Source organism: Pseudophryne corroboree, chromosome 9 (assembly GCF_028390025.1).
Source record: "Pseudophryne corroboree isolate aPseCor3 chromosome 9, aPseCor3.hap2, whole genome shotgun sequence".
Lineage (NCBI taxonomy): Eukaryota > Metazoa > Chordata > Amphibia > Anura > Myobatrachidae > Pseudophryne > Pseudophryne corroboree.
In genome coordinates, this window is record NC_086452.1 from 397574189 (window position 1) to 397586442 (window position 12254).

At 41.0% G+C, this 12254-nt stretch overlaps 1 protein-coding gene across 4 annotated transcripts in view; it reads left to right on the forward strand.

The window, feature by feature from the left end:
- FLNB (filamin B) overlaps positions 1-12254 on the forward strand; it is a 382553-nt gene that overhangs the window by 263659 nt on the left and 106640 nt on the right. The window lies entirely within an intron of this gene.

Sequence of the window (12254 nt, forward strand, 5' to 3'; positions counted from 1 at the left end):
TCTCTGACGTCCTAGTGGATGCTGGGAACTCCGTAAGGACCATGGGGAATAGCGGCTCCGCAGGAGTCTGGGCACATCTAAAGAAAGCTTTAGGATCACCTGGTGTGCACTGGCTCCTCCCCCTATGACCCTCCTCCAAGCCTCAGTTAGATTTCTGTGCCCGACGAGAAGGGTGCACACTAGGGGCTCTCCTGAGCTCTTTGTGAAAGTTTTAGTTTAGGTTTATTATTTTCAGTGAGACCTGCTGGCAACAGGCTCACTGCATCGTGGGACTAAGGGGAGAAGAAACGGACTCACCTGCGTGCAGAGTGGATCGGGTTTCTTAGGCTACTGGACATTAGCTCCAGAGGGACGATCACAGGTTCAGCCTGGATGGGTCCCGGAGCCGCGCCGCCGGCCCCCTTACAGAGCCAGAAGAGCGAAGAGGTCCGGTAAAATCGGCGGCAGAAGACGATCCTGTCTTCAGATAAGGTAGCGCACAGCACCGCAGCTGTGCGCCATTGCTCTCAGCACACTTCACACTCCGGTCACTGAGGGTGCAGGGCGCTGGGGGGGCAGCGCCCTGAGACGCAATAAATCGATAAAAACCTTATATGGCTAAAATAAATGCATCACATATAACTCCTGGGCTATATGGATGCATTTAACCCCTGCCAAAACATACAGAAAAACGGATGATAAGGACGCCGAGAAAGGGGCGGAGCCTATCTCCTCAGCACACTGGCGCCATTTTCCCTCACAGCTCAGTTGGAGGGAAGCTCCCTGGCTCTCCCCTGCAGTCACTACACTACAGAAAGGGGTTAAAAAAGAGAGGGGGGCACAAATTAGGCGCAGTATAAACAATACAGCAGCTATAAAGGGAAAAACACTTATATAAGGTTATCCCTATATATATATATAGCGCTCTGGTGTGTGCTGGCAAACTCTCCCTCTGTCTCCCCAAAGGGCTAGTGGGTCCTGTCCTCTATCAGAGCATTCCCTGTGTGTGTGCTGTGTGTCGGTACGTTTGTGTCGACATGTATGAGGAGAAAAATGATGTGGAGACGGAGTAGAGTGTCTGTAATAGTGTTGTCACCCCCTAGGGGGTCGACACCTGAGTGGATGTACTGTTGAAATTGCGTGACAGTGTCAGCTTTGTATAAAAGACAGTGGTTGACATGAGACAGCCGGCTACTCAGCTTGTGCATGTCCAGACGTCTCATACAGGGGCTCTAAAGCGCCCGTTACCTCAGATACAGACGCCGACACGGATACTGACTCCTGTGTCGACGGTGAAGAGACAACCGTGATTTCCAATAGGGCCACTCATTGCATGATTGATGCAATGGAAAATGTTTACACTTTTCTGATAATATGAATACCACCAAAAAAAAAAGGGGTATTATGTTTGGTGAGGAAAAACTTCCTGTAGTTTTCCTAAATCTGAAAAATAAAATGAGGTGTGTGATGATGCGTGGGTTTCCCCCCGATAACAATTGATAATTCTAAAAAGTTATTGGCAGTATACCTTTTCCCGCCAGAGGTTAGGGTGCGTTGGGAAACACCCCCTACAGGGGATAAGGCGCTCACACGCTTGTAAGAACAAGGGCTCTACCCTCTCTTGAGATGGCCGCCCTTAAGGATCCTGCTGATAAAAAGCAGGAGGGTATCCTAAAATGTATTTACACACATACTAGTGTTATACTGCGACCAGCAATCGCCTCAGCCTGGATGTGCAGTGCTGGGTTGGCGTGGTCGGATTCCCTGACTGGAAATATTGATATCCTAGATAAGGACAGTATATTATTGCCTATAGAGCAATTAAAAGATGCATTTCTATATCTGCATGATGCACAGCGGAATATTTGCCGACTGGCATCAAGTATAAGTGCGTTGTATTCTACCAGTAAAGTGGTCAGGGATTCCAAACGGCATTTGGAAGTATTGCCTTAAAAAAAAAGGGGATGTACCCTAGGTCGCCTCTCAAAATAAGACGCCGTATTATCAGGCGCAGTCCTGGTTGGCAAGCGGACAAAAGGGTTCCTCTTTTCTGCTCGTGACAGAGGGAGAGGAAAATGGCTGCAGAGATCAGCCAGTTCCCAGGAACAGAAACCCTTTCCGCCTCTGCCAAGCCCTCAGTATGACGCTAGGGCTTTACAAGTTCAGGCACGGTGGGGGCCCGTTCTCAGTGAATTTCAGTGCGCAGTGGGCTCACTCGCAAGTAGACCCCGGGATCCTTCAGGTGTTATCTCAGGGGTACAAAATTGGAATTCGAGACGTATTCCCCTCGCCGTTTCCAAAAAGTCTGTTTTACCGACGTCTCCCGCTGACAGGGAGGCAGTTTTGGAAGCCATTCACAAGCTGTATTCCCAGCAGGTGATAATTAAGGTACCCCTCCTGCAACAGGGAACGGGGTATTATTCCACACTATTGTGGTACCGAAGCCAGACGACTCGGTGAGACCGATTTTAAAATCTAAAATCTTTGAACACTTACATACAGTGGTTCAAATTCAAAATTGAGTCACTCAGAGCAGTGATTGCAAACCTGGAAGAAGGGGACTACATGATGTCTCGGGACATCAAGGATGCTTACCTTCATGTCAAAATTTACCCTTCTCACCAAGGGTATCTCAGGTTATGGTACAGAACTGTCACTATCAGTTCAGACGCTGCCGTAGGGAGGGTCCACGGCACCCCGGTGTTGCCTTATAGGTAATTGTCTGCACTTAGTATAATATTAGGGCAATGGATATTGTCTGAATCAAAATATAATTCATTATAAATAGGCGATGTTACCATAGTGGACAGTATACTGGATATATATAGTAAGGAATAGATATGAAATAAGTTTGAATGTATGAGGTAATGTTTAGCTGATTTAAGAGATTAGGTTTGTGTATGTGTTTATATAGATATACTGTATATTTGTGTTTTACAGCAAGATGGTAAAAAATAGTGTAGGGAACAGGTTTATTCTGCTCTAGTCATAAATAAGGCCAGAGAGGTTACAGTAAGATCAAGAGTCATTGTAGAGAAAAGGTATTAGGCCATAAATGATAATAGGTATGTGACAGAGCTCTGTTGGTCATTGGAATTCACAGGTGTGCTTACAGTAGATCAGAATCTACTGGTTTGTCTATTGTCCAGTGAAGGTTAAAAGCTAGGGAGTATAAATTAACTACTATGAAAAGAGATCACATCCATTGATAAAACATTGTGTAACCGACCCCAGGAAAACTTGTCAATACAACAGAACTTTGGATGAAAAGACATTCCAGATTTTACAATACTATACTTGCTTAAGGCAGTGTGGACACCACACTTTTATGACACCATGCCTCCGTGAACAGGACACGACAGCCCAGTTCAATGTTTGTTTTATTACACCTTGGAATCTGACAAACCTATAATTACCTATTCCATTGGAAACTATGAGAATATGATAGTTTGAATTGGTAAAATATGAGATAAAAGGACCAGACTTGTAGTTAGGAGTTAGAAGGAAGAGGGAGAGGGAGAAGAAGAAGGAGAAGGAAGGAAGTCAGTCAGGAGGAGAAGTCATGGAGAACATGCAGAAGGAATGATTCTTGGGATGGCAATCTTTAACTTGCAAGTATACATTTTATGTTAGCAATTGAAACTGTTTGTGAAACTTATGTCATGTTGTTTTATGTTATGTAACGAAGGAAGCATATATAATTATAATTAGTATATATATCACTACTGTGTATATCTTATTCTGTACGATTTGATCTGCCTGTAAATAAAGAATCATATAAAAAGAGCGGTAATATTCAAGCTTGAACTCTCTTTAAGGAATCTTAACTTAATAACTTCATAAGTCATATGTATAAGGACTGCATATATGTATCAGCCAATTAGTTTGTAAGCCTGACATAATATATTTGCAGATATATATGATAAATGCATATTAATTGAAATATATCCATATATTAAATACCATATATGATATATTAAATATTAATATTCATAAATATGATTCCATAAATCAATATTGGCGACCACGAATTGGACTTGTTATTACTGAATCTGATTATCTGATCTATAATATTTATGAGGAGTAGCAGATGCTATAAGCTGGCTACCAAATCTGCAGAATCACGGTGGGGATGTATCTATGAAAATTTATTACCATTGTGTAATGTCAATTTTGTATTCTGTATAACCTAGGATAAATGTGTTAGTGCAATATACGTTATTTTAACTAACATAATATCTATTAGGAAGCAGCACCAAAGGCTATAAGCCTGCTGGCAAAATACAAGATCACAGTGGAATAGGTTACAAATGAGAATAAAGAATTTAAAGGCCTAGAATAGAAAATGTGCACAGTGGAAAAGAGTATTTCCAAATAAATGTATAAATGTACCAGGTATTAGAGTTTAACCTTAAGACACCGGTCAATCTTAAGGAGAGGATACCTTCAGTACTAAAAACAAAGAATATATAAATTTAGCATTGAAATGTTAAAAATGCAAAAGTTTTCTGTAGCATTTAGAAAAATGCGCAGAACTGCGGCTCTAGAAGCCAAACAGAAATGTAAAGAAGAATCAGGTTCACGTCTTCGTAAGGCGTGCCTGACCATTAATGCAAAAATGCATTCGTTATTTAAGTCCCTTAAACAGAAAAATAAACAGAAAAAGTTTGGGGCAGAAGCGAAAAGCCTGACAGTTTGTAATCAAATTGTCAAGATCTCTGATGAAGAGATAACATCCAGCAAGCAAGCTGAGATAGAAACACCAAACAGGAATAGTGTTGAGGTATGTGAAACTCTGTACACAGAGTCTACAGGAGTCAGAAATGACTTAATCAGTCAAGATCCTAAAATTAAGGAAAGTTACATGTTGCAGGACTGCATCAATGTGCAGCGCATGGAGTCTGCTATGGTCACACAGACCACCAGCAGAACAGCCTCTGTGGTAAAGGAAGAAAGTAGCAATGTGCCGGATGTGTCTATCATCAGACAGCACATTAATGTAAAGGAGGTAGCAGCAATAGGAGATGTCCCCTATACTGTGTCTAGTAAGGGGGAAGATCATTGTAACTCAGATTATGAGTATTCTGCTGAATACACTCTCAGAGTTCCCAATGTAAATGAAGAATTTGTTATGCCCTTAGGCAAAGGTGAATTGTCAGCAGATTTAAACACTGATAGCAGCAGTACAGTGCACACAGGGGTGGGGAAGTTCCCCATGGTGAAAACTCCCATGGCAACCAGAGTTGCAAACCTTGAAATGTATTCACCTGGAAACATGTTTAAAGGGAAAATCCATGAAATTAATTCAGGAATGCATGTTTACAAACAAAGTTCCCAAACTTATGTAACCCCCACAGAGCACTCAGAGACTTCTAGTGATGGTGCAAATGTTTGCATGCTCTCAGAGAGACCACATGCAGAGTGTCATTCTGCAAACCACACACCAATTAACAATGACAAAAAGGATCACCAGGATGAAAATGTTTTTATGCCCTGGTGCCATAACCATTTTATTACAGGTGTGGAAAGACAGAAAGCCCTGGGACCTGCAATACATATTTGGCAAAGTTTAACAAGTTTCTCTCCCCACAAAAGTAGGTTTTTTCAGAAGCTCCAAGATTCTTCCAAACTAAGGAGCCACACCAAGCAGCAAACGCTATGGTTAAAGACAGTCTGGGACCAGGCTGCATCACAAGGGAGTATGGTCACAAGTGAATACGGTAGTATCATTCCTTTACTTGTTAGATCCAATGAAGCCATTGTTTGCTTTGATGTTCAAACAGCCACAGTTTCCAAATTAAACCTGCATCATATCTGCAGCGACAATTGTGCTGTCATTGACACACAATGTGACAGGAAAGATTGGCACAGGCCAGAAACAATTGTTTGTTTGTTATTCAATCGTTAAAAGACACATTTGTAAATTCTGTACCTGATAACATGCAGCAGATAGGACAGAATGCATAGCAAGCTATGTTAAATCACTGTATAAATATCTGTGATAGTCATTGTATGTATTTTTGTTTGATTCATAGTAATCCTGGCAACCTGTATACAGAATGGTGCAAGACTCCAAAAAGACTCCAATTTACAAGGGAAAAGGTCTTCATTAACCCTTTCATCGCTGCTATCCAGCAAAATCTACATAGCATCCCTAAAGACTGATATATGGACAAATCCTCAAGGAGTTTTCCAGTTTCACAAGAAAGGGGAAGGTTTTCATTAACCCTTTCATCACAAGTAATCATTTACTTGTCTTTCAAACTACATGTACACTCCCACAACAGTGTACAGCACATCTCATCACTGTGATTATACAGAACTGTCTCATCCCTTCATATACCTTAATCACATATATGTAAACATTTGTCTGAGATATATTTTATATCATTGCATATATACCTTGTAAATATTTTATGTTTTTTTTATATATTACACAATAGATACTACCTATGCTTCCTTCGTAAAAGCTTCAAAAGTAATTAAATATCTAATACAGGATGGTATACCACGTTATAACAAATTGGGCCGAGATTATTAAGTGGGATGAATAATTCTCTTAATAAAGACTGTCACAAGTCTAAGATAATTATTTGTAGCATAACAGGGTCACTGTATATGCACATGGCTGCATATAAAATAATATTGGATGGAATTAGATATATTTAAAGCCATTCCTAAATGATATTTAATATCTGTTTGAAGCAAAATTATATTCATTTATTGTATTGATAGGATGTTACTATATACACATCAAAAGCATTTTAAATAATTATTAGTCAAAATATAGGTAGGATAGAAAACGCCTTTATATGGGTTAAACTGGTATAAGTTTATGTAAGATTGAGATGTATAAATAGGTACAAGGTAGAATAAGGAGATTTAAGACTGCATGGTAATTTATTCAGTGAGGAAATACAGAACAGAGTAGGTGTACTACTCACAGCCATTTGTGGTACTATTGCCCGAAGACAATTAAGACCTACTATTAACAAGCAAGGAAAGAAAGAAAGAAAGAAAAAAAAAAAAAAGACTGTTTCATATATGCCTGTTCTATTCAAAATCACAACCTGTTTGTGCAAAAGCAATATGGACACTGGTCACAACTGCGGCATTGGATAAACGCAAAGGAAACAGAACTGCTAAAGACTGTATAAAGACTATTACTATTACTGAGGGTCGTCACAAGTACTGAATGTTCAAGACACAGCACTCGACGTACACAGCCCTCTGCCTCAAACAGCGAAATGGCAAGCAAAGGAGCAGCTGCTACGAAGAATTCTACTTCTAGTAATGGTGCAAATGTTGCAAACGCAAGGCCATAATGCAAACGCAAGGCATCTCCAATTGCAAGCAAACCACGCAGATGACAGTCTTATCCCAGTAAATTGCTACATACAAGAACAGCAAAAATGTCCAAACGTACTGATCCAGATACAGAAAAAAGGTCTACAATTGGGCTATGGTATTCCAAATGTCTGTAGAAATTAGTTTTCCTCATGAATACTGAATAAAAACCTCAGTTTTGTCTGCTTTAGTTAAAAGTAGAATAAGGTTAGGTAAGCTAAGAATTTTTAGAGATTTTTAAAATCATAATGGTTATTATTATTACACTTATGGTATATATTATGGTTACAACGAAAGTTATGTTTGAAGGAATATTTTGAAATGTATTTGGAAGCAATTACGCTAGTTTAATGTGTGGCCAATCAAAAGAATTTCTCATGGCCACAAGGGGGCGACTGTTGCCTTATAGGTAATTGTCTGCACTTAGTATAATATTAGGGCAATGGATATTGTCTGAATCAAAATATAATTCATTATAAATAGGCGATGTTACCATAGTGGACAGTATACTGGATATATATAGTAAGGAATAGATATGAAATAAGTTTGAATGTATGAGGTAATGTTTAGCTGATTTAAGAGATTAGGTTTGTGTATGTGTTTATATAGATATACTGTATATTTGTGTTTTACAGCAAGATGGTAAAAAATAGTGTAGGGAACAGGTTTATTCTGCTCTAGTCATAAATAAGGCCAGAGAGGTTACAGTAAGATCAAGAGTCATTGTAGAGAAAAGGTATTAGGCCATAAATGATAATAGGTATGTGACAGAGCTCTGTTGGTCATTGGAATTCACAGGTGTGCTTACAGTAGATCAGAATCTACTGGTTTGTCTATTGTCCAGTGAAGGTTAAAAGCTAGGGAGTATAAATTAACTACTATGAAAAGAGATCACATCCATTGATAAAACATTGTGTAACCGACCCCAGGAAAACTTGTCAATACAACAGAACTTTGGATGAAAAGACATTCCAGATTTTACAATACTATACTTGCTTAAGGCAGTGTGGACACCACACTTTTATGACACCATGCCTCCGTGAACAGGACACGACAGCCCAGTTCAATGTTTGTTTTATTACACCTTGGAATCTGACAAACCTATAATTACCTATTCCATTGGAAACTATGAGAATATGATAGTTTGAATTGGTAAAATATGAGATAAAAGGACCAGACTTGTAGTTAGGAGTTAGAAGGAAGAGGGAGAGGGAGAAGAAGAAGGAGAAGGAAGGAAGTCAGTCAGGAGGAGAAGTCATGGAGAACATGCAGAAGGAATGATTCTTGGGATGGCAATCTTTAACTTGCAAGTATACATTTTATGTTAGCAATTGAAACTGTTTGTGAAACTTATGTCATGTTGTTTTATGTTATGTAACGAAGGAAGCATATATAATTATAATTAGTATATATATCACTACTGTGTATATCTTATTCTGTACGATTTGATCTGCCTGTAAATAAAGAATCATATAAAAAGAGCGGTAATATTCAAGCTTGAACTCTCTTTAAGGAATCTTAACTTAATAACTTCATAAGTCATATGTATAAGGACTGCATATATGTATCAGCCAATTAGTTTGTAAGCCTGACATAATATATTTGCAGATATATATGATAAATGCATATTAATTGAAATATATCCATATATTAAATACCATATATGATATATTAAATATTAATATTCATAAATATGATTCCATAAATCAATACCGGGTCTTTACTGAAGTAATGACCGAAATGATGATATTCCTTCAAAGGAAGGGAATTTTTAGTTATCCTTTACTTGGACGATTCCCTGATAAGGGTAAGATCCAGGGAACAGTTGGAGATCGGTGTAGCACTATCTCAGGTAGTGTTGCGGCAGCACGATTGGATTCTCAATATTCCAGATTCGCAGCTGGTTCCGACGACTTGTCTTCTGTTCCTAGGGATGATCCTGGACACAGTCCAGAAAGAAGGTGTTTCTCCCGGAGGAAAAAGCCAGGGAGTTATCCGAGCTAGTCAGGAACCTCCTAAAACCAAACCAAGTCTCAGTGCATCAATGCACAAGGGTTCTGGGTAAAAATGGTGGCTTCCTACGAAGCAATCCCATTCGGCAGATTCCACGCAAGACTTTCCAGTGGAACCTACTGGACAAATGGTCCGGGTCGCATCTTCAGATGCATCAGCGGATAACCCTGTCACCAGGGACAAGGGTATCCCTCCTGTGGTGGTTGCAGAGTGCTCATCTTCTAGAGGGCCGCAGATTCGGCATTCAGGACTGGATCCTGGTGACCACGGATGCCAGCCTGCGAGGCTGGGGAGCAGTCACACAGGGAAGGAATATCCAGGGCTTATGGTCAAGCCTGGAGACATCACTTCACATAAATATCCTGAAGCTAAGGGCCATTTACAATGCTCTAAGCTTAGCAAGACCTCTGCTTCAAGGTCAGCCGGTGTTGTTCCAGTCGGACAACATTACGGCAGTCACCCACGTAAACAGACAGGGTGCCACAAGAAGCAGGAGGGCAATGGCAGAAGCTGCAAGGATTCTTCGCTGGGCGAAAAACCATGTGATAGCACTGTCAGCAGTTTTCATTCCGGGAGTGGACAACTGGGAAGCAGATTTCCTCAGCACGACCTCCACCCGGGAGAGTAGGGACTTCACCCAGAAGTCTTCCACATGATTATAAACCGTTGGGAAAAACTCGACAGGTATTGCGCCAGGTCAAGGGACCCTCAGGCAATAGCTGTAGATGCTCTGGTAACACCGTGGGTGTACCAATCAGTGTATGGGTTCCCTCCTCTGCCTCTCATACCCAAGGTACTGAGATTGATAAGATGGAGAGGAGTAAGCACTATATTAGTGGCTCCGGATTGGCCAAGAAGGACTTGGTAACCGGAACTTCAAGAGATGCTCACGGAGGATCCGTGGCCTCTACCTCTAAGAAGGGACTTGCTTCAGCGGGGACCTTGTCTGTTCCAAGACTTGCTGCGTTGACGGCATGGCGGTTGAACGCCGGATCCTGAAGAAAAAAGGCATTCCGGATGAAGTCATCCCTATCCTGATCAAGGCCGGGAAGGATGTAACCGAAAAACATTATCACCGCATTTGGCGAAAATATGTTGCGTGGTGCGAGGCCAGTAAGGCTCGACGGAGGAAATTCAACTGGGTCGATTCCTACATTTCCTGCAAACAGGAGTATCTATGGGCCTGAAATTGGGGTCCATTAAGGTTCAAATTTCGGCTCTGTCGATTTTCTTCCAAAAAAGAACTAGCTTCAGTCCCTGAAGTTCAGACGTTTGTTAAAGGGGTACTGCATATACAGACTCCTTTTGTGCCTTCAGTGGCACTTTGGGATCTCAAGGTGGTTTTTGGGTTCCAAAAGTCACATTGGTTTGACCCACTTAAATCTGTGGAGTTAAAATATCTCACAGAAAAAGTGGTCATGCTGTTGGCTATGGCCTGGGCCAGGCGCGTGTCAGAATGGGTGGCTTTATCCTGTAAAAGCCCTTATCTGAGTTTCCATTCGGACAGGGCGGAATTGAGGACTCGTCCTCCGTTTCTCCCTAAGGTGGTTTCAGCGTTCACCTGAACCAAACCTATTGTGGTGCCTGCGGCTACTAGGGACTTGGGGGACTCCAAGTTGCTAGACGTTGTCAGGACCCGGAAAATATATGTTTCCAGGACGGCTGGAGTTAGGAAATCTGACTTGCTGTTTATCCTGTATGCACCCAACTAGCTGGGTGCTCCTGCTTCTAAGCAGACTATTGCTCGTTGGATTTGTAGTACAATTCAGCTTGCACATTCTGTGGCAGGCCTGCCACAGCCAAAAATCTGTAAATGCCCACTCCACAAGGAAGGTGGGCTCATCTTGGGCAGCTGCCAAGGGGTCTCGGCTTTACAACTTTGCCAAGCAGTTACTTGGTCAGGAGCAAATACGTTTGTAAAATTCTACAAATTTGATACCCTGGCTGAGGAGGACCGGGAGTTCTCTCATTGGGTGCTGCAGAGTCATCCGCACTCTCCCGCCCGTTTTGGGAGCTTTGGTATAATCCCCATGGTCCTTACGGAGTTCCCAGCATCCACTAGGACGTCAGAGAAAATAAGAATTTACTTACCGATAATTCTATTTCTCGTAGTCCGTAGTGGATGCTGGGCGCCCATCCCAAGTGCGGATTGTCTGCAATACTGGTACATAATTATTGTTACCAAAAAATTCGGGTTATTGCTGTAGTGAGCCATCTTTTCTAGAGGCTCCTCTATTATCATGCTGTTAACTGGGTTCAGATCACAAGTTGTACATTGTGATTGGTGTGGCTGGTATGAGTCTTACCCGGGATTCAAAATCCTTCCTTATTGTTTACGCTCGTCCGGGCACAGTATCCTAACTGAGGCTTGGAGGAGGGTCATAGGGGGAGGAGCCAGTGCACACCAGGTGATCCTAAAGCTTTCTTTAGATGTGCCCAGACTCCTGCGGAGCCGCTATTCCCCATGGTCCTTACGGAGTTCCCAGCATCCACTACGGACTACGAGAAATAGAATTATCGGTAAGTAAATTCTTATTTTTTTTTTAGTTTAACGTAGAATTAATCTAGAATTTTGGTTTGATAACATTAAAAAGTCGGATAAGTATATTAAATAGTTAAAGTAGTAGTAGTAGTGGTATATGTGTATTTGCTCCAATTCGCTCAAACAAGGATATATTTACACCAAAAGAATAGAACATACAATAAATTATTTATTTTTTAAATATGTCAATGTTCTATAATGACTGTATGTGCAAAAGATAAACAAACCAGCAATGATTTAAAAAAAACAAAAAAAAAAAACAGACAATGTTTAATTAATGACAGCCTCTATTGGTCTGTACTCTGGTCTGATGGAAAACATTTGCAACAGTGTATTGGAGAGGACATTTCAAGCAAGAATTTGGTCGGTGTTT